We start from the raw sequence: 11436 nt of genomic DNA, 5'->3' as shown, positions 1-11436 counted from the left end.
CACCCACAAGATGTCCATAAGACAGCTTTTCGGACCACTTTTGGACTTTATGAGTTTTCGGTGATGCCTTTTGGGCTTACCAATGCACCAGCCACTTTCAATCGTATGATGGACAGAATTTTCAGATCTTACAGGAACTTTATAGGCACTTTCTTTGATGATATTTTGGTCTTTTCTAAGATAGAAGAAGAGCACAAAGAGCACTTGGCTACTGTGTTTCAAGAACTCAGAAATCATAAGCTTTTTATTAATGCCAAAAAGAGTGAATTCTTTCTTGATGAGATTCATTATCTTGGACACATTCTTCCAAGGGATTCGGATGGATTCAGCCAAGATTAAATCTATATAAGAATGGCCAGATTTCACCTCTGTACATGCAGTACATAGCTTTCTTGAGCTTTGTTCCTATTACAGACGCTTCATCCGAAACTTTGTTGATATAGCAGCCCCCTTACATGACTTGACCAAGAAAAATGTAGTTTTCAGGTGGGGAGAAAGACAAAGGACAGCTTTTAATGCTCTCAAATAAAAGCTAACAATCGAGCCTCTTCTTGTTGTTCCAGATTTGCAGAAACTGTTTGATGAGGACTGCAATGCACGTGGAGAGTGTGTGGGAGCTGCCCTCCATCAAGAACGTCGGGTCATAGCTTATGAAAGCACGAGGCGGCGTGATGCCGAGATGTTTTCGGTTGTTTATGAGAAAGAGATGCTAGCAATTATTTTGCTTTAAATATTTGGAAGCATTATCTTCTTGGAGCTGACTTTACAGTCAAGACCGACCACCAGAGCCTCAAGTATTTTTTGACTCAGACCAAGATCTCTAAAAAGCACATGAAGTGGGCAAATTTTCTTTCCATGTTTCATTTTCAGATTGTCTATACTCTAGGAGCTCGAAACAGAGTTGTGGATGCTTTATCCAGAAGACCCAAAGTGAATAATGTCACCATAACATATCACCGGGACTCGGAGGCCATGAAAGAGCTTTATTTACAAGATCCAAATTTTAGAGAGACCATGAGAAATATTCAGCAGTGAATATCATCCAGCTAGTATACACTGAAAGATGTATTTCTCATGAAAGATGATCATCTTTGTGTGACCCAAGACATGCGAGCCAAAGTTTAGAAGAATGTCATGCTCCTCCTTATGCAGGGCATCGAGGTATTCTGTCTACTACACATGCCATTGAGAGATATTTCTTTTGGACAGGGATGCGAAAAGTCATACACAAGTTTGTAACTGAATGTCTTACGTGCCAAAAGGTAAAGTATGATAGGCACAAGACCCCGGGACTTCTCATGTTGCTGCCCGTACCGTAGGGATCATGGGAAAGCATCGCCATGGATTTCATCTCTGATCTTCCTAGCTCCATATACGGGAATGATGGGATATGGACCATCATTGAGATGTTTAGCAAGCAGGCCCATTTCATTCCCATAAGAAAAACTATAAAGGCAGACCACATGGCCAGATTGTTTTTGGCACAGATTTTCAAGCACCACGGGATGCCTAAGTGACAAGTCAATTGTTAGTGATCGAGACCCCAGGATGACTAGTTTATTCTGGAGAGCATTATTTGATAATATGGGTACAAAGTTGGACTTTTCAAATTCATCCTCAGTCAGACGGACGAGGAGAGAACGCCAATTCCATAGTATTGGATCTTCTCAAGTGTTATGCATCCAAGCAAAAGGTCGAATGGGAAAAGTATCTTCCTCTTGTGGAATTAGCAAACAATGACACTGTTCATAGCTCCACAGGAAAAGCCCTATTCGAACCCATCATGCAAAAATAGAATGCAAGGCTTTTGATTTTACAAAGCACATGCCGTGTACAATTGCTAATGACCAAAGACAGAAAGAGAGAGAGAGAGAGAGAGAGAGAGAGAGAGAGAGAAGGGAGGGGGGGGCGGGGAAGAAAGAAAGAAAGAAAGTTTATTGAAGTCTTCGGAAGACCGATGGGTCTATGAGACTGTGAAAAATCTAAAACAATGAGTTGTGGTAGTGGAGCTACTAAATGAGCATCCACACCAATGCAGAATGCAAAAAAATGCAAAATGGCAGGACTAAGTCCTAAGTATAATATAGTCATATCCCGACTATATATACATATATATCAATCTCAACATCATCGTCGGCATCATCATAACCATCATCATCATCATCATCATCGTTAGCAATAGGGCATCAAGATGGATGAGGCTATGGAAGTGGAGGCATGAGGTCAGCAATAGAACACTGTCGCCCCCTCAAGGGTGTAGTCTTGGTACGTCTTCTGGTCGTAGCTCTGTGTCTAACCCTCTCTCTGCGCTTTCGAGTCACAGGCTCTCAGTCACGGTCATGTCGAGGTCTCGCCTCAAGGGGGTCTATGTGATCTGGCTCCGTGATAGAGCTCTGAGAGGTATCTATCGAGGGAGAAGGCTGCTCCTGTCTCCGTGCTTGGAGTATCCTATCGTGGTGTCTGAGCATCTCATGAATGAAACCAACCAAGCATCGCTAGTCTAGGTAGGAGAGGACACGGGCCAACATCCCATAACTATCTCTTAAGAGGCAGTAGAAACGCCCTCGGATCTAATAGTAAACAAGACACTTGAAGATGAAGTGCTCCTCTGTCTCAACCTCCTGCATGTCACATAGTGTGCATATGCGCCTCTTCCTGGGTAACGGCTCTACTCGGCTGTTCTTGATAAGAACTCTGTGTGAAGAGACTCGGAACTACTCAAGGGAGATCCTCAGTGAGTGGGGTAGGTGAATCTGCGTGTATCTTGGTGGATCAATGAAACCCTCCGCTGTGATATGTAGGAAATGATCTCTGTAGAAGCTCAGCTTCATTGGAAAATCAATCGGGCCCAACCAAGTCCAGAATGTGTGTAGCTGTAGTAGATCCTCACGTTTAACCTGGTTGACCTCGTGTGATAGGAGGGGAGAGAAAGGAGCATCCATGCTGTACTGGAAAGGAGGTAGTCTGTCCATGTGGAGCCCTAGTCCTACAAACCATCTCTGTGTGCATGCATACCAACACCTCTGATCTCCCCCTGCTGCAAGTGCCATAGAAGAGGACAGTGCTAGCCATGGTATCCTGCTATGCCCGGATGTGTAATCCCCATACTCCCTGACTCGATACATATATGTAATGACCTAAAATGCAGCATCTAGCTGTAATGGGAGTGACCCAAACTCCGCTCGAATGATCTGGTGAGGGACAGATGGCTTACCACAGATCAATCGTGATAACATGAGAATCTATAGCCACTCCACCCTGGCCCACTCTGTATCCGATAAATCTGGCTCCCAGCATGGGCTGCCATACATCCCTGCAAGGCGGACCAAGGAGTCAAAAAGCAACCCTTTGGTCCGTGGATCCTGAAAACGAGAGCGGAAGCACTGTCTCTCTAGTCTAGCCAATGAAGATATCCTCTGCTCAGGCGCGCCTGCATCGCGGGTCTCATGGTGAAGGTGGGTCCGGAAAAGATGATCCCCAGATAAGTGTATGATGAAACTACCTCAACAGGGGACTCATCAAATGTGAAATGCTCATCGCGCATGACGACTCGAGATGCATTGAAGATCATAACCTTGGTTTTACCTAAGTTGACCTTCAAATCATGAGACTCACAAAAGGACTGTAGTGCGTCAAGGTGTCTCTGGAGCCCCTCTGCAAAGGAAGACGAGAGCCACGTCATCTGCATAAAGTAATATCCGGATCAGCGTGCCCGCGAGAGAGCAGCCTACCCCACCCTGTGCCTGCATCACTGTCTCGAGCTCGTCGATGTAGAGGCCAAACAAGATAGGTGATAATGGGCATCCTTGTTTGACCCCGATAGTTACTCATGATCTTGTCTGTCCATCCAGATCCTGTCCGGACTCTGCCTGAAACTCGCTCATAAAGTGCCATGACAGCCCAAATGATCTCTTGGTCGTAACCTAGATCTTGTAGGCGTCGTATGAGGCGAGCTCTCGAAACAGTGTCAAATGCCTTGCGGAAGTCCACAAAGTAACAGTAAACCCTCTGCTTCCGTGCCCTCGCCTCCTCGATGATACATCTGAGCGTGAGAATGTGGTCCATGGTCCCATGATCCCGCCTGAAACTGGCATGTCCCATTGCTCTGAGTCCTCGACACTCCGCAAATCTGCTGACCTCAAAATCAAGTACTGATGCATAAATCTTGGACATGACATGTCCAATCATGATGGTCCTATAGTTCTCCGGGTCAAGGGATCCCCTGCCTTGTGGATGGGTGAGATAGTGTTGATGGTCCAGGTGCGTGGAAACCCCAAGCAAACGGCTTCATTAAATAGTTTGGCTAAGATCGAGGCTAGGAGGTTAATCCCATATGCAATGAACTCAGTGAACTCAGTGCATAGTCCCTCATGATTCTTCGCTCGGCCATTATGAAGTTTCATTACGGCATCCTTTACCCCCCCCTAGTGAAGAGAGTGCAAGATGTGGGGCGTGGCATATGTGATAGGTTAGGGGCTGGCTGATCTGGGATATCATAGAGCGTGCGTGCATAATCAGACCACACCTAAGTGTCAGTGAGTGGTGGGGGGAACCGTCCCTCTAGAAATCTCCGCCAGAAGTCCTTAGAGTTGTTACTGAACAGAATGTTCAGTAGCTCCTACTCGTTCCGATGCACAAAGTCAAGTTTCTTCCTGCGTACCAAACGGCGGTACTCGCATAGCATCTCTGGTTTGCCCGGAAGGCTGTTTTTTGTTTCGAATCTGAGCTGACGGCGTAAAGCCTTACACTCATCATCGTACCAGCTATTACAGGGTACGGTCCCAGGAGGTGGTGGACGGGTGAAGCGGGTGGTGTGGGAAAGGCATGAAGAGCAGACTTGTGTAGTGAGCGAGTGACTAGGGCAACACAGTCTTCTAGTAAGGGTATAAAGTCAATGTATGCGAGAAGTATGTACAGACGCCTAGAGTAAGTACGTGAGTGATCGTGATCAAAGCGTATATCATGGTAAGCGGAGTAAGAGCTCAGCGGGGTAAAAAGTGTTGTGCGGTGGGAGATAGAAATGCTAAAGAAAAGATAGGTATGGTCAGCCCCTGGAGGGAGAGGTGCTACGGTAAAGTCAGTGATGCGAGATGTGAAGGCAGGGATCCCATGATGTAGTCCACAACACTGAAGCCTCCCCCATGTGGAAAGCAAGTGAAGCGAAGTAGCAAACTGCGATAAACAAATCTCGGCCATCCATGAGAAACCTAGAGTGTGGATCTCTCTGCTCCACTGAGATGGTTCCCAAAAGTGTGGATCTGTAAAGGACTGCGACTCCTCCTGATCCTCGAACCCCTCTTGTATCTGAATCCAGAGAAACCTAGAGTGTGGATCTCTCTGCTCCACTGAGATGGTTCCCAAAAGTGTGGATCTGTAAAGGACTGCGACTCCTCCTGATCCTCGAACCCCTCCTGTATCCCTTGTCTCATCTCTGTAGGCAGACTCCCATATATAGCCACTGACTGCTGGTAGTGGATGCTCTGGACTCTGACGTGTCTCTGTGTAAAAGACTATGTCGTGATCTGTATAGGATTCCGAGAAATTCCTTGGTTCTGACCATAAGGTACCATTACAGTTCCAGATGGTATAGGATAGGGTCTCGGATGCTTGGGTCTCATAGACCCCGCCCCCCTATGCGGGAGGAGAGGTGGGTGCCCGATGAGGGCCTATAAGGAGTCGTCCATCCCGTACTACTGCCCACTTCCCCTCTTTGCGGACTTGATCCCGCTGCTGTAGCAAGAAACCCTCTCCTCAACCTGTAGTGGAGTGAGGTCCTCGTCCATGGAGATCGTTGGTTGGTCTCGTAAGGCTGACCTACGACGTGAAGCTGCAAGCCGTGCCTGGGCATCATGGAACCGGATGATAAGAGGTTGCTCTCGGTTGGGGTCCCTCCCAACCCGCCATGCTCTCTCCATCATGTGCTCAGTTGCCCCTAGGGTAGTGGTCACGAAGGCCTGCGCATCTGCCATCGGGGTAGCCTCAATGCAAGGAATCCCACGTACTCTGATGTTGAGAGCCTTGCTGGCTCTCTGTTGCTGCTTCAGGAGGGTAGCCGAAACGGTTACCCTTGCAGGTTCCCGTTTGGCTACGTTGACCCATTTGGACGTCTCCTCGATGGCAGATTGCATGCTCGCAATCTGTGCCTCTACAACTGGGGTGCTCCCTGGGACTTTACATATAGCAGTGACCTCCTGTCGGAGCTGTGAGATCTCCTGTCTCAGCCCCTGAATAAGATCAGCCTGGACTCGGATAGCCTAAGACTACTCCTGTATGAGTCGTGCTTGCTCCTGGGTGAAATGTGTCTGCTCCTATGCGAAGCGTGACAGCTCCCTCTCGCGCTCTCGAATGCTCTGGACCTCCATCAGCAAATACTCCCAAGCCTCTGATGGGTTAGCTCGTCCGTGCTCTTACAGAAACTGATAGGAATGTGGCTTGAAGGTGTGAGTAAGAGACTGGAGACTGGGTGATGACTAGGTAGGATGGGTGCCGTATGGGGATGATGAGGCGATCCCAACAGGGTGAGGGAGTGTGGGCTGACTGAGAGGCAGAGGAGAGAGAAAGGTCGAGTAGTGCGGAACAGTGTATGACCCCTTCAAAGTAGGTGTCATAATCGGAGAGAGTTATATGCACTCGCACACACACACACACCCAAAGAGAGAGAGAGAGAGAGAGAGAGAGAGAGAGAGAGAGAGAGAGAGAGAGAGAGAGGGAGGGAGGGAGGGAGGGAGGGAGGGAGGGAGGCAGTAGTTTTAATGTGGTAGGAGCAATCCCAAGATGCCTCAAAGGCATATCCCACGATCCAAGTGTTGAACCTAGGTGGACTCAACCTTGAATAGTTGAGAGAGATGTCACAGAGAGAGAGAGAGAGAGAGAGAGCAATTCTCTGTAATAACTCTCCTTGTTATATTGCATTCCCTCTTCTTGCCTGGCCTAGGTAGTATCTGCAATCCCCTCATGGGGTGAATGATCATGGTCTTGTGGAGCCATCACTGCAAACTTGACTTGAGACTTTTCAATTCTCACACAGTGACCTCACAGTGAGCAGTAAACCTGTAGGCCATCTCATGGGCTATCCATAGATGCCACTTATACCTTGGTATGTGCCAACGAGAAGTTATTCAGCTCATTGGAGCTTACATCTCAGGGGGGCAATGTTACATGTGCCAATAATGGATGATAATGCTGTTAAGTGCATTTTTCTTGGGTATAGTTTAGAGAGCAAGGGCTATAAGCTATATCAGCCCTGCACAAGCAAGTGTTTTGTCAGTCGGGATGTTGTGTTTGATAAATCTTCCACTATGCCTTTGTTGACTGTCAAAACCAGCCCGTTGTTGATGCCCCTGACATATTTGACAGCTTGATGCCTTTGTTTCCATCCATGCTCGGGATGATGTTCCATCTGAGGTTGTACCTCCTCCATCTGTTGGTCATTTGCAGCCACATGTGCAGCCAGAAATTCAGCCTAATATGCCTCTCATTGATCAAGATCATTTGCACAGGGCTCTTGACCAAGAAAGAGCAGAAATTCAAGAGCCCAAAAAGGTACCCCGTTGGCTCCTTGACACATTAAAAGACAGCAAACAAGATACTCCTTTGCCAGCCCATACGAGAGCAGCTGTCCGGAAAGAGCATGCTTTTTTTGTTGCTTATGCTTTGGTTGCTACAGCATGCAATGAAGAGCTCTTATGTCATCAAGATGCCTTTCAGAATAATTGTTGGATGAAGGCCATGCAAGCTGAATTGGATTCTATCCATCAGAATAACGCTTGGGAGTTGTGTGATTTGCCTCATGGCAAGAATGCCATTGGAACTAAGTGGGTTTACAAAATCAAATGGAAAGCTGATGGTTCAGTGGACCGTTACAAAGCACGTCTTGTTGCTAAGGGCTATGCTTAGTAGCATGGCATTGACTTTGAGGAGACTTTTGCTCTCACTTCCAGGATCACTACTATTCGCATTGTTATTGCCTATGCTGCCCACTTTCATTGGCAGATACATCCGGTTGATATTAAGACAGCTTTCCTTCATGGGCATTTGCAGGAAGAGGTCTATGGGCTTTGAGGTTGAAGGTTCTGAAAGCGAGGTATGACGCTTGAAAAAGGCTCTCTATGGATTGAAGCAGGCACCTCGGGCTTGGTATTCGAGAATTCATACTCATTTGCTCACACTTACAGAGGCTACCTTTTACATCCGCAAGTGTGGGACAGATTTGCTAATTTTAGTCATTTATGTGGATGACATGCTTGTGACTGGGACACATGATCAGCAAATTGCAGATTTTAAAATTGATTTGCAGCAGACATTTGCTATGTCTAATCTTGGTCTTCTGCACTACTATTTGGGCATCCAATTTGCTAGCAGTGAGGGGGCATTTTGATGTCACAATCCCCCCCCAAGTACATTGGACAGCTTTTGCAGCGTTTTCAGTTTGAGGATTGCAAGCTAGGATCCACACCATTAGAGACTAATTTTCACTTCTCTTTTCCTGAGGATGGCAACGGTACATGTGATGTCACTCTCTATCAGCAAGCAATTGGTTGTTTGATTGACCTATGCCATACGAGACCTGATCTACAGTATGCTGTCTCACAGTTAAGCAGATATATGCACAACCCATCTATGCACCATTGGCATGCTGTGAAGTGTGTTTTTAGATATCTCAAAGGCACTCAGCATTTAGGCCTTCTTTATGGGGCTGATACTTCACTTGTCATGCATGGATTCACTGATAGTGATTGGGCTGGTTGTTTTGACACTCGTGTGTCACATAGTGGCAACTGTTTTATGCTTGATACTTCATGTGTTTCTTGGTTCAGCAAGAAGCAGAGTACCGTTGCTACTTCTAGTTGTGAGGCTGAGTACAGAGCAGCTTTTACAGCTACAGTGGAGTGTGTTTGGCTTTGGAAACTACTTGTAGATCTTTGCGCATGTCAGACTGCTCCTACAGTCATCTTCATTGATAGTCAGAATGCTTTGGCTGTTGCACGGAATCCAGTTTTCCATGCTCGCACAAAGCACCTTGAGGTTCACTATCACTATGTCAGAGAGCAATTATCAACACGTGATATTGAGTTGTCTTATGGTCCCATTGAAGATAACTTGGCAGAACTTTTTACGAAGGCTCTACCTCGACCGAAGTTTGAGGCTTTTCGGCAAGCTTTAAACTTAGTACCTTTTGTAACTTGATCTATTGTACTCTGTACAGTCATAGGTTGCTATATCCCTATGGGACGAACATGTGCAACCATGATACTAGATATTTAGGCATCCCGAGCCATGTCCAGGATACTTAAGCCCATACCATGGAGGGGGGTTTGTAGGCCATCTCATGGGCTATCCATAGATGCCACTTATACCTTGGTACGTGCCTTGTAAGCCTAGTTATAGTCAGTTAAGACTATTGGTACAGTTAGTTTATGTACCATCTAGGTCAGTTAGGACACTTAGTCTAGTTAGGGCATTTAGCTCTAGGGTTTTGTTATGTTGGCTCTCCCTTGAGCCTCTACACTTCAGTTTTGCAGCAATCTATTACAGCATCTTGTTTTTCTCCTTTGTGCTTCCATTGCTTCCAACACCCAACAAAACCAATGCACGCAGCTTTTGATTTTCAAAGTGAAAATGCCTCAGCAAGAGGTGTACGGCATCCACCACTTAGTCCAGTCTTATGCCAATAACTGGTTATCAACCCAATGCATAAACCCCCAGCTTTTGGCCTGCCCTCATAGAAGGGGAGGTCTTAGTAATGAAATCGATCCAATAGAAATGAAATTAGGTAATTAAAGAATTCATACACTAGGAAATTCGTGGTGTCTTGCGATTGGGTTATGGCCACTTATTGTCAGTTCTCTTTTGGAAATTACTGTCTTCCCCAACCTTTTAGTAACCCGAGCTCGTGAACTAAAGATACCCTCGCATTTCCCCTTAAGCCAAGCAAACCTTGACAACATAGTGAAAGCCTTTTTGGCATCTGCATTTTCTAAACAAGTGATATCGTTCATTTTACTTTGCAATTCTCAATGCTACGTTGTGTCCCAAGCTCTGCAGGAGATGGGCATTGTCACCCGCTTCACTAAAGGCCTCTCCCTTGGAAATCACCATGGTGGGTAATGATCTAAGATTCCATGAAGGTGTTTCTGTGCAAGGCATTCTTAGGCAAGTCCATATGTCAATTCCACCTATGGACTCCGAACGTACGATAGGCTATGTAAGCAATCTTGATAGCGCATGTAGCAAATTCCCCTTGCTTTAATTCTGATATAATTAATTTTAACATCTCTTCCATCATTAGAGTTGTTATGTTCATCCAAACTTTGCGCTTCTGTCATATCGCCCAATGGTAACGTGGATTCCCTTGAAGCAAGCTGGGATTATGATATAAGGTCCTCGTTTTCAATCTTTGTTAGGGCATGACACGGGCAATAGAACTAAGAGCTTTACAAACTGGAAGAAGCTTGTCCACAGGAACGATAATCATATGTGCTTTGGAAGAACGGAACCATCGTCATGATTTTCTTGAGGGCGAAAATTGTAGACACTTTGCACTTCATTCTCAAATATTTTTACGGGCTTCTGTTGCGATAACATCATTTAAAGAAGCCAACTACGCAAGCAACCCCTAACGCAGGTCTCTCTATAGTTCTGATTCATAAGCCATTTTAGTGGACTTCAATGCTATTGCCGAGAAAGGCTCCTATAGAGTATCCTCTTCGAAAGTTGAAGTGAAAACATGAATCCGCAGATAGTTCTTGATTTTGTCATCTTCCAGCTCACTCTTACTTGAACAAGGTACTTTCAATGGAGGGACGGGCAATCAGCAATTCCATAGAAATCACTTGTGGCTAAATCCTTCTCTATTTCATGAGAGTGAAAAGGAAATTGCGAGTAGCGTTCAAGATGCATTATATGTTGTGATCACAGTTAGAGGGCTTTATATAAGTTTAGAGTGTCAGCCTTTCATGCTCATATATCCTTGCTATTTCCTCAATAAAATATGTTCTCCTTTTGCCGGTTCTATATTGTCACAAGCAACACGATGGAAATGGTGGGATTGGGACCGCTACATCCATTATGTCACATGTAGACAGTGGAAGAAGAACTCACGAACGGTGGATACTCCATCCACCTTGAACCCATGGTTCACCAAGGACACATATTCTTTCCTAATTTAAAACAATGCATATATTTGCCATCAAAGGTGCTTGTTTTTCATCTTCTCACTCCCTCTTTTGAAATGTAGATGCACCGTTTGTATTGCGAGTTGAGCTACATTTGGTTGCATACTCTAGTTCGAAGTTCCCACGGACCTTCCTTCCTCAATGTTTGAGTTTTCCCTTCACTTCCTCCCCTTCCTCCCTACTTTTGAATCTCCTGATTTATATGGTTTAATATCCTATACGCCTTAAGCTTCTAATGAAAGCACTTTTTTGAGAGCCTTTT

Source organism: Dipteris shenzhenensis, chromosome 8, assembly GCF_047967505.1.
Source record: "Dipteris shenzhenensis isolate YYH24624 ecotype China chromosome 8, Dip_SZ_1.0, whole genome shotgun sequence".
Lineage (NCBI taxonomy): Eukaryota > Viridiplantae > Streptophyta > Polypodiopsida > Gleicheniales > Dipteridaceae > Dipteris > Dipteris shenzhenensis.
This window is presented reverse-complemented; position numbering follows the sequence as displayed.